This window comes from Pinus tabuliformis, chromosome 9 (genome assembly GCF_031772625.1).
Source record: "Pinus tabuliformis cultivar Carrire ecotype Pingquan chromosome 9, CPIR1, whole genome shotgun sequence".
NCBI lineage: Eukaryota > Viridiplantae > Streptophyta > Pinopsida > Pinales > Pinaceae > Pinus > Pinus tabuliformis.
The window spans coordinates 1,083,599,757-1,083,610,449 of NC_142307.1; the positions used below are offsets into that span (position 1 = coordinate 1,083,599,757).

At 34.3% G+C, this 10,693-nt stretch overlaps 1 pseudogene; it reads left to right on the plus strand.

The window, feature by feature from the left end:
• Window positions 1-10,433, plus strand: part of LOC149152477 (aspartate aminotransferase, cytoplasmic isozyme 1-like) — a 54,312-nt pseudogene extending 43,879 nt beyond the window's left edge.
• The last annotated feature ends 260 nt before the right edge of the window (window positions 10,434-10,693 follow it).

Here is a 10,693-nt window from a genome sequence, read left to right on the forward strand (position 1 = left end):
TATCGGTTTCAGAAACTATATTATGTGCTTCAATTGTTCAATAATTTTCCTCATTGCGGGGTGTTTTCATGTTATATATTGATTAAGACCTAGTTTCTGAAAGCCCAGATCAAACTCTAACCTTTTTTTGTTTAAGTTATCATGTTGACAAGAACTTGTGTGGTGTATAACACATACCCATGATTTTTACGAATTACAGCATACAATTTCAGATTTATATTGTACTATATTGTACAAAGGAATACCAAGTCTACAGTTGAGGACAATGAAGAGGTGTTGCTAATGAGATTACCAAATTGTTTAGGGCCATGTTAGCGAGGATGGACACCAAGGAATCCACTTAGAGAAGAGGAGTTGTCATAGATCTATGTGATGTGAGTGATGATGAACAAGACCCACAGGTTCCACAAGAAAAAGCTAAGGATTTGTATTTTTAATTAATCTTTGTTAAGTCAATTTATGGATTTCATTGTCTTGCTAGTGTGAGAGGCATCGATGGTTGTTGTGAGTCTCTCTTTGAAAACTTTGATATCTATGAGGTAACACTTCCATTTTTGATGCATTTTTTTGTATCCAAAATGGAACTACTATTGCAACTAATGAGGCAACAGAAATAGAAGGCTACATGGAAATCAATATATCAAATTTGTAATCCAACTTGTTTTATTTTAGAAATTACTTTTCAATTAGTTATATTGAAGTAGCGCTACAATTGGATTTATTATGTGGTGGGTGATGATATATTGTTCCCATTAAGATGGAGTTGAATGTCGGTACCCTTGAACATTCACCTTCAAAATGTCCTCTGAACCCAATAGTATGAGCTTGCACTCTTGATTTGTGGGATGGACCTATATTTGAGTAACAACCGTACTAGCTCATTTATTTTCTCAATATGAGTTGTGGAATATCTCATGGCATCTTCTTTTGTTCAAAATATCTAAGGAATTAGCCACATCAACCACATTTGTTCTAATTTTGTAGGATCCATAAACCTTGTAAAAGGTTGTCTTTAAATTATTCTTAGAGACTTGTCTTCTTGTAGGGATTGTAGGGATAATTTCAAAAGTCGTGAATTCCTATTTCCTTTTCCCTTATATATAACTGGCCGAGGCACATCAGCACATATTTTTTTGTGTGAGCAAATGCGTCATTTTGAGATGGTCAATGCTACTAAGGAGCTTATTAGACAGTAATTCTCTGTGATGAGTAATCTCGCTGAGAAATGACAACATCCCTATCTTCATGCAAGGAAATTTGATATTGTTAGGGTCAATATTCTCAATATTAAATATAATTATGGAATCATTCCTAAAAAGGAGATTCTATAAAGCTGATAACTCTAAGGAAGATGCAACACATCAAGTAGGTTTTAGGTGCAGGGGGTTGATCCAAGTGACATCAGACTATCCATATTATTTTAAGAGTTCTTGTACAGGATAAGTTTGCAAATTTCTATAGGATTTCCACCTATAGGTATCACACACAATTTTTCAAAATCCAAAATAACAACAACACTCAATTGCTTCCAAAACGACTATTATATAGCGAATACAAGAGAATATTTCCTTGATTGCAACCTCGATTGAAGCAGGTCAGAAATGCTTTCAACTCTATCTTGAGTTCTAAGCATACGATATCCTAAAAATTCATGGCATACTTCTACCTAGTGGTTAGCGGATAATTCAATCTTCAAATTTTGAATGTGAGACTCATCAATCAATTGGATGTGTTGATATCAATTGGAAATTATTTTCTTGAGAAAGTAAATATTCAAGCAATATGGAATTTTGATCATATGCCCATGTAAGGAAACTAAGTAATGTCACCTTGAGCACTGCTTGCGTAACTCTTTGTATATATCTAACAAGCAAGAAGTCTATTTCTTTTAGGATGTTATTTTGCAATTGCAATTTAGGATTGAAGCTTCCCACTGCTGACTTCTGTGTCCAAGGGTGGCCAAGTTGTTCATCCATGTGAATCTTCCTTAACTATTTTTAAAATTTGATGAATATAGTGCCCATATTTCAATACAACTTAGGCCATTTTAGTTAACCAATGCAAGCTAGATCTAGCTCCATCAATGTAAAAGACAGATTCTATGCTCCAATTCTAAATAAAGGAATTTATAAAGTTTTACTACTTAGACAGTGCCGATCTCATTGTTCTTTTTGTCTCTAGCTTGATATATTCAAGTTATTTTCTTTTCCTAATTTAGTCATTTAAATGAAGATGTTATTTGTAGTTCTTTCACACATTCCATTTTTGTAAGTCTTGTAGGATGGGCTTTCTATTAGCTTCGTGGAAGCATGAGATATGCTTTGAAATAAAAGTAATTCTCCTAGCTTCTTGCAAGAAAATGAGTGCAATTAAGTAGTAATGGAAGAAAAATGGCACATGTATCTGATTCTTTCTCAAAAACTTGATCTCTCAGATAATATTTATAGAGTTGTTATAATCACTCAATCAAGAATGAAATTCAAGCTCTCTTTATCATTTCCACCCTCTTGGAAAAAATGGCATACTTCTGCCCAGTGGCTAGCAGATAATTCAATATTTAGATTTTGACTGTGAGACTCATCAATCAACTGGACATGTTGATGTAAATGGAAGTTATTTTCTTGAGAAAGTAAATATTCCAACGCTATGGAATTTCGATCATATTCCCATGTAGGGAAACTAAGTAATGTCACCTTGAACACTGCTTGTATACCTATTTGTATATATCTAACAATCAAGTAGTCTATTTCTTTTAAGATGTTATTTTGCAGTTGCAATTTAGGATTGAAGCTTCCCACAACTGATTTGTGTGTCTAAAGGTGGAAAAGTTGTTCATCGAAATGAATCTTCCTTAATCATTTTGAACATTTGATTAATATAGTGCCCATATTTCAATACAACTTAGGCCATTTTAGTTAACCAATGCAAGCTGGATCTAGCTCCATCAATGTAAAAGACAAATTGTGTCCTATAATTCTAAATAAATGATGAATGTATAAAGTTTTGCTACTTATGCAATGTTGATCTCATCATTCTTTTTGTCTCTAGCTTGATATCTTCAGGTTGTTCTTTTTTTCCCAATTCAGTCATTTGAATGAAGATGTTATTTATAACTCTTTCACACATTCCATGTTTGTGAGTCTTGCAGGATGGGATTTTTATTGGCTTTGTGGAAGCCTCAGATCTCCTTTGAAATAAAAGTAATTCTCCTAGCTTCTTGCAAGAAAATGATTGCAATTAAGTTGTAATGGAAGAAAAAGGGCATATCTATCTGATTCTTTCTCAACAACTTGATCTCCGAGAAAATATTTACAGAGTTGTTAGAAAAATTAAATCAAGAATGAAATTCAAGCTCTCTTTATCAGTTCCACCCTCTTGAAAAAATGTGGTGTGTCATTTCAGTTTCATACTTAATGGATTTATCAGTTCCACTCTTGGAAAAAATGCGATGTGTTGTTTCAAATTCAAACTCAGTGGATTTATCAATTCTATCCTTGGAAAAATGTTGTTTGTTATTTAAGTTTCATATGGAGAGCTACCAATGAGTGCACATAAGGAGTCCATGGCTGAGATGACTACCCTAATATTGAGCTTTGATATATCAGAGGATTTTCATCAAATGGGAAACAAAAGTGGGATTGTGTTCTCGAGCTGTGTTGAAGTAAATACTGGACAAATGTTGTCATTTTCAGCCTTCAGGAAAAGCATATTGAGGTTTTTACCTTTTTAAAGAATTTTCAAGGACTTCTAAGTTCATACAAGAGATTATGGTATGGAGCATATGATGTTTCCATATTGTTTAACTTGCTACTTGGGTACTAGTGTCAATTCCATTAGTTGACAATTACAGATGAATAAAAGTAAAAATATTGAAACATTTTTCCCACAATGTTATTGTTAGCTTAAACTTGTTATCAAGACTCATTTAGAGTCCAGCTTTCATGTACATAACATCTGACATCTGGTGTATGTTTTCTTCCTTTATTTTTCCTCCTTTGCACTCATTCTCTTTTGCATGTTTGGAGCAATTGAAAGGTTTGTTACACTGGTCGATGTAGATCTTATGTGAGCCTATGGATTGCCTGATCATGAGATCTGTTTTTTGTCACCATGCCTATTGGGAGGAAAGAAAATCTCTCTAAAGGTGATTAAGCATACTCTACAAATGTGACTTCCATGATAATTCGATCATTTTCTTCATATGAAGCAAAGAATACCCCTAATTTAGGGTGAGAATTCTTAGTATTAAATGAGTATCTATTCGACTACAGAATAGTGTTATGCTTAACACATGAAACTTAGTGGATCTGGATATAATTTTGCTTTCCATTTTTCTTGCTAACCTGAATGCCTTCTCTAATGAATCAGGTTCCCAAAGGTGAACATCATGTTGGATATTATCCTTTAAAGACCCTATGAACACATCAATCCTATGCTCCTTTGGAATATCTTTTACCCTTATGTTCAATTTTTGGAACTCCTCAATGTGCTCCATTACTGAACCCTTTTGTTTGAGACTTATCAATTGGATAAAAAAAGTGTTTCTTTTTGTATCTTCATAATGTGCTATCAATTCTTCCGTAAAAATTGCCCAAGTGATAAATTTTTTACGAGAGCAAAGCCATTGATACCATACAAACTGATTTGGTTCCAAATATACAGTTGCCATACGTACCTTTTGTGCGTTTTGCACATTATTGAGATCGAAGAATTGCTCCATCTGTAATATCCATGTGGCGGGATCCTTGCCATCAAACTTCCTCATATCGATTTTTGGAATATGGTGATTCTTCGATCCAACATTAGTGTCTATGGAATCATGATTAACATTTCTTATGTTCTCATCATGAGTTTCCTTTACTACCTTTTCACCATTAGTGACCCTTTCGTGTAGCAACTTCTTCAATTCTTCCATGTCTATCTTCAAATCTGCCATGTCTCTCTTCAAATATGTCTTCGAATCATCCATCTTAGCTTCCATGCCCTTCATCTTAGATTCCATGCCATTTATCTTAGGTTCCACGCCATTTATCTTAGATTCCACGCCACTTATCTTAGCTTCTGTTAGCTTTTGTGAGCGTGACATTTGTTGCACTTGTTCTTGTAATTTTGATATATCATATAGCATTTCTTCCTCTTCTTCATGAGTCATGCTAGAGCTTTCAGGTTCCTTACTAGGTGTTTGCATTTTCTTTCCTCGGGGCATCAGTTACCGATAATAATGCTTTACTATGCCCTTTGAATCCCGTTAAACCAAGCTTACACAAAAATTAAAAAAAAAAAAACTACACACCTTTTTTCACTTTATAGAAGCCTGATATTGAATCTGATGTATCTCTGTAATTTCAGATCATCCGGTTCTGAAATTGCTACCTGTAGTATCCTTCTTCTTCCTCTTTCCAATGCCACAAGCCTGAGCCAAATTGGATTCTCGAAGGAAGAGTTATGTGAAATCTCCCACAGTGACTTGCTTTTAGACTGGTTCAGTAGAGTGAACTTGTACGACGTGCCACGAGTCACTGTTTCAACCTTTGAATCTAAAACATACACACAAGAAACTAGAATCCGTCCTCTTTCAGTACCTTCTTACAAAATTTCAATCCGATCCCCAGAGAGAAAGTTATGACGATTTTCCCAAGGTCACCTGTTTTGAATGTAATTCAGGAGTCTGCAAAAAGACCAACTTCCTCAGATCATATCTCCGCAAATATCACGTGAAAAACTCCGAAATTCGGACCCAAGGTTCAACGCGCTTTCTTCTCAAATGGGTTTTTTTGCGACTTCTGAAACATCACAGAAAAAAGTTATAGAGAAAATTCCATGATGACCTGTTTGGAGCAGCGAAACCCTAGAATCCAAAGCTCTGATACAAAATGTTATGAAACCAGCTCAAGAAAAGATAGAAAAGATAGATCAACGCCTTAGAATTCAGCCTCTTCGAGGGGGAAACCTCCTTTACATTACATGAATGAACAATTATTGGATGATACAAATGACAAAACCTCCTTTCTATATACAGGAGTCTAGGGAGTCACAATATAATCCAGCCAACCTAACAATAATAATATAAAGCCACAAAAATAAGAATAGAGGGATTCTATGGGGCATAGAAATAACAATATGGGGGTAATAGGGGGACAACAATATAAATAAGGGGCATAAATACAATAGTAATGGGGTAATCAATAGTATTATAGGGACCCAACAGTTTATTTCAATATAGGAACTCGCTTGAGCTCGAACCAAATTACAAAAATATCACCAAGAATAGAATATGAAGAATGGACTCCTCTTCTCCTTTTATTAGACTTCGTTGTATTTCTATAACTTCTTTTTATTATTTCATTTTTATTTTTTTTATTAATATTTATTTTTTTTATTATTTTTATTATTAATAATAATATTAAAATGGGGAAATTTTCCCATGGTATTTTTGATAATTTTATCCTCTCTAACCTATAGGAGACAATTAGGGGAGAGGAAATAAGAACTCCAAACTCAAAAAATGGGGAAAATTACATGGTGTGTTAGGAGTTTTGTAGTAACTTTTACATGGCGATGTTGTATTAATTGTATCACTAGGAACAAGTGTCTTACATCATCCTCTTGTGTTGCAAGTGTGGTGGGGACATACTTGATGATCAGATGAGTTAGAATTTTCTATTATCTATTTCTCTTAATATCATGTTGATGTGTGGTTGGATTATGCATGTTGTGGTAGTGAAATTTACATTAGTGAGATTTTCCTAGGTGATATGAGTTTATGTTGTAACATTTTCTTGGTACATGGCTGGAAGTGTGTTTGATGATGTAGTACCCTTTTTTATGTAATTTTTTATATGTTTGAAGTAAATGGTGGGGAGGTAGGGTACTACATACTTCTTTGGTGATCAACCCTTTTCCTAATATTTGATGAGGTATCATGATATAATTGTCCACTAGTGGTGTGCCCTATTTTCAAACATAGGTGGAACTTTTATTTTGATGTTACAATGGTGGGGCTTTGTTCAAAGAATACATTATTTGCATGGTACAACAACCATTGGATTGCATCCCCCTTATTGGCACACATTTTCATGTTGATTGAATCAATTGGTGATTATTCAAGGTTTGGGTTTTAGTTTTGTTAGAATATTAACCTTTGTGGAAACATGTTGAGGTTGAATTAACCATTTAATGGTTAATTCAATCTATTTTATCTATATTAAGTTAAGTTGCTTGAATTCCATACTTGGTAGTTATCATACTTTAAGGGGTTTATTTGGAGGAGACTTAGGTTTTTACATGGAACACTCCTTTCTTGGTAGTCTGAAATGGAAAACAATAAATGGAGACTTAGCTTCTTATGTGAAGTCACCGATGGGGTTTATTTGTAGTGAGCAGAGTCATTAAGATTAAGACCGATTGGTTGGTTGAGTTTGTTGTCTCTATAGTTTGCTTCCTTCGACCTAGTGGCTTCATAACTTAGTGTGAGGGTGGCATATATCCTAAATACCTATGGATTGGTGGAAATGACTCACACAAAGTCGATTTTTTGACTTTCCCTTGGTGGGAAGACACGTCTTTATCTTTGTTATTTTAGGATTTACTTCTTTATTTTGCGTCATGGTTATGAATTTGTGCATGTGAATGTGCCTAACTTTGGTTATAAGCATGTTTTCCTTGAACCTCAATAATCCTAAATGAAGTTTCCTTGCATTCTCGCACATGTATTTGCATATTATTTTGGGTCATTAATTTTTTCCCAAAGGAAACAACCTAATCATCCTAAGAGGTCATAGGTTCAAAACGAGAGGGGGTAGACTATGTATGCCTTCATTGACTTAGCGGTCAAATCACTGTGTGGAGGTGGGTACCTTCTCCCACAAGTAAGGGGTTCTCATACACCAATGTGGGGTCTGGCTTGGTTGTGACCTTTAGAATTGTATTTCAAATGTATGAGAGTACAAGGAAGCCTTGTCTCTAGTGAGGTTCATGATAAGGTAATGATTTCCTTCAACATGTAGAAAATATTGTAGATGTTTGGAGGTTTATTTTGGAATACACCATTGTTTTGAGCTAGCCAAATGGAGCAGAACACCTCTACAACCAAAATTTTGTCTTATGTTCTAGTTGTAGTCCATTAATTTAATGCCTCTATGTTATATCCAATCCATTGTTGCATTTTCATAGTCTATGAGTGATAGTCCATATCTCATTGGTGAGATGACAATGAAACAAAAGGTGATTTCATGCTTTCATGTTATTCCCTTAATAGCGCACATGTTGGTACTTTTCCATCCTCTTCTTCTAAGCGTGTCTAGGTTGGGATTTCACCCTTGATTTGAGATTTGGGGCCCCAACCTTGGTTGTAGATAGTCGTCTTGCATCAAGAGTGCCTATACTTGTGCTTGAACACCTTATTTGGTGCAAACCTATTAATAAAGATTCATCAATTGATTTGTCATCATCATATAGATCAATTTATGTGTTATTTTATATACATGCACATACTCAATCTTCCTAAAACATGGTTGATATTTGTGTTCCTTAGACCATTAAATGCCACAAATCATAGCGAGATGTGCTTGAGTGTGGGTTAAGTAATTTCATTATGGGAGAAATAATATGCATTTACAATGTCTATCAAAAGAAGATAGGTGCAACTAATATGCATTTACAATGTATATCAAAAGAAGAAAGGTGCATTGTAGAATGCATGTGGGGTCATAAGAGAGGCATCATGTCACTATACCAAGGATATAAAAATAAAAGGGTATAAAAAATGTGAATAAAAAATGGATACATACAATATTTAGTGAAACTAGGGGTTTTATAAATTGGGAAGGTGTATTGGATTTATATTGGTAGGGGGTTAAATAATGTGATTTTTAGAGGTATTTTCCAATATGTAGTCAAATTAAGGGTATTGTTTGTATAATTTCCTGCAAATTCTCTACAAATATCGCACTAAAATCATGTATAAAAAATGACTGTAGATTAACCTGATAATGCAATATACCAAAGCAAAATACTATAATCTACTTCTACTATCAAACTTGTGGAAGCTTAAAGATCGAGCTGAATCAAAGTTGAACACATATAACCATAAGAAGAAGAATCAATGCACATGAAACATAGAAAATGAAAGCCTCAGCTAAAAACCCCACTATTCGTATTATCATACAAGGTGGAAATACATAAGAATTATACAAATCCTTAGCTCTCACAGCTAGCCAGCTCTCAGTACAATCCTCCTAGATGCTTATAGGCAAACAAAGCTTCTCACAAGCCTTCCTCTCTACCCTCCAAGCTCCTATTTCCTTGCGTACTTACCTCTGGGATGATCTCCTTCACCCAGTGTAACACTGTTCTCACACACTACTCTAACACATTGTTAGAACTGCGCAATCCTCAACGAACCTTACCTTGACTACATGGATGAGTTTCCTTTATAGGAAAACACATGCAACTGATAGTACACTGTCCTTGACATTTAGCTCAACTAGGTCTTTCATAGAATAGACATGCATGAGTTTCTGATGAGGGAATCTTCAGTTATCTGGAGTACACTGGTTGAGTGCATGCATGCATCAAATGACTGATAACTCACCATTAGTTCCTAAAACAGTTTGGAACCAATTTAACTAGACTTAACTCAGTGAATTGAGTTAACTAATTACAACTCAAATGTAACTCAATATTATCTCCTTAATTAAGGAATAATCTCCTTAATTTAAGGGATAACTCTTGCATGACTTCAGAAAGACTTCTAACCTGAATTTCTCCAACTAATTAATCCATAATGAATTAATTAATTATTTCCAAGGCGTTGATGAGACTAAATTCTAATTTCAATTCAAGGAAAGATTAAAATTGGAATGTTTTGGATTCTATTTTTATCATTTCTTGTTGCTATATTCAACATTGTTTAGTATGCCATGAACACACGTGCTATGTCAGAGGTTCAGTGAGTGAAGCCCTTGTGCCATCAACTTTATGATGCTCAGAAGGCTCGTGGTGAGATTTTTTACTATATACTCCATTAGGAACCTTTCAAATGTATATCTAGTATATAGATGTCACATGCTACACTCACATAAATATATCTTTGGATAATCATTATCGATAGGAACACTTGGACACTAGAGCCACATTATTATGCAGATTGTAATGTTCACTTTTACTAGATTAAACAAAGATCAAGTTGCATTTATGAATGTAGTGTACCATATTTATTTGACTTATGATGGGTCTCTCTCTCCCATTCCCACTTTTGTATGTTCTAGAAAAGCAAAATAGAAGTGCTCAATTTTCTACTGATTTGGTACATAAATGCCAATTCACTAACTTATGCTTCCTATTGTAAGAGGATAAGTATGGTAGGTCTAAGCTCTAAAAAAGTCTTGCATCTTGCAGATTCTATCCATGTTGTTGTTCTCTACCTTGGTTAGCAACATGGTTTTCCATACAATAACTTTAGAATACAATAAAACATGCAAGGCCTGAACATGCAAAAGAAAATTTTCTTACAAGAGGCAAAGAACTGCAGGAATTTTACTATCTTCGTATCATTTGATCTTTCATGCAATTCATTGATTCCTGAGACTTGAATAATCTAGAGTACATAAATTCTCTTTATAAAGTGATAAATCCTCTAAACATTTTATCAAAATCTTTCTTTTTTCCATTTGGTCATTTATCAATCGAAATT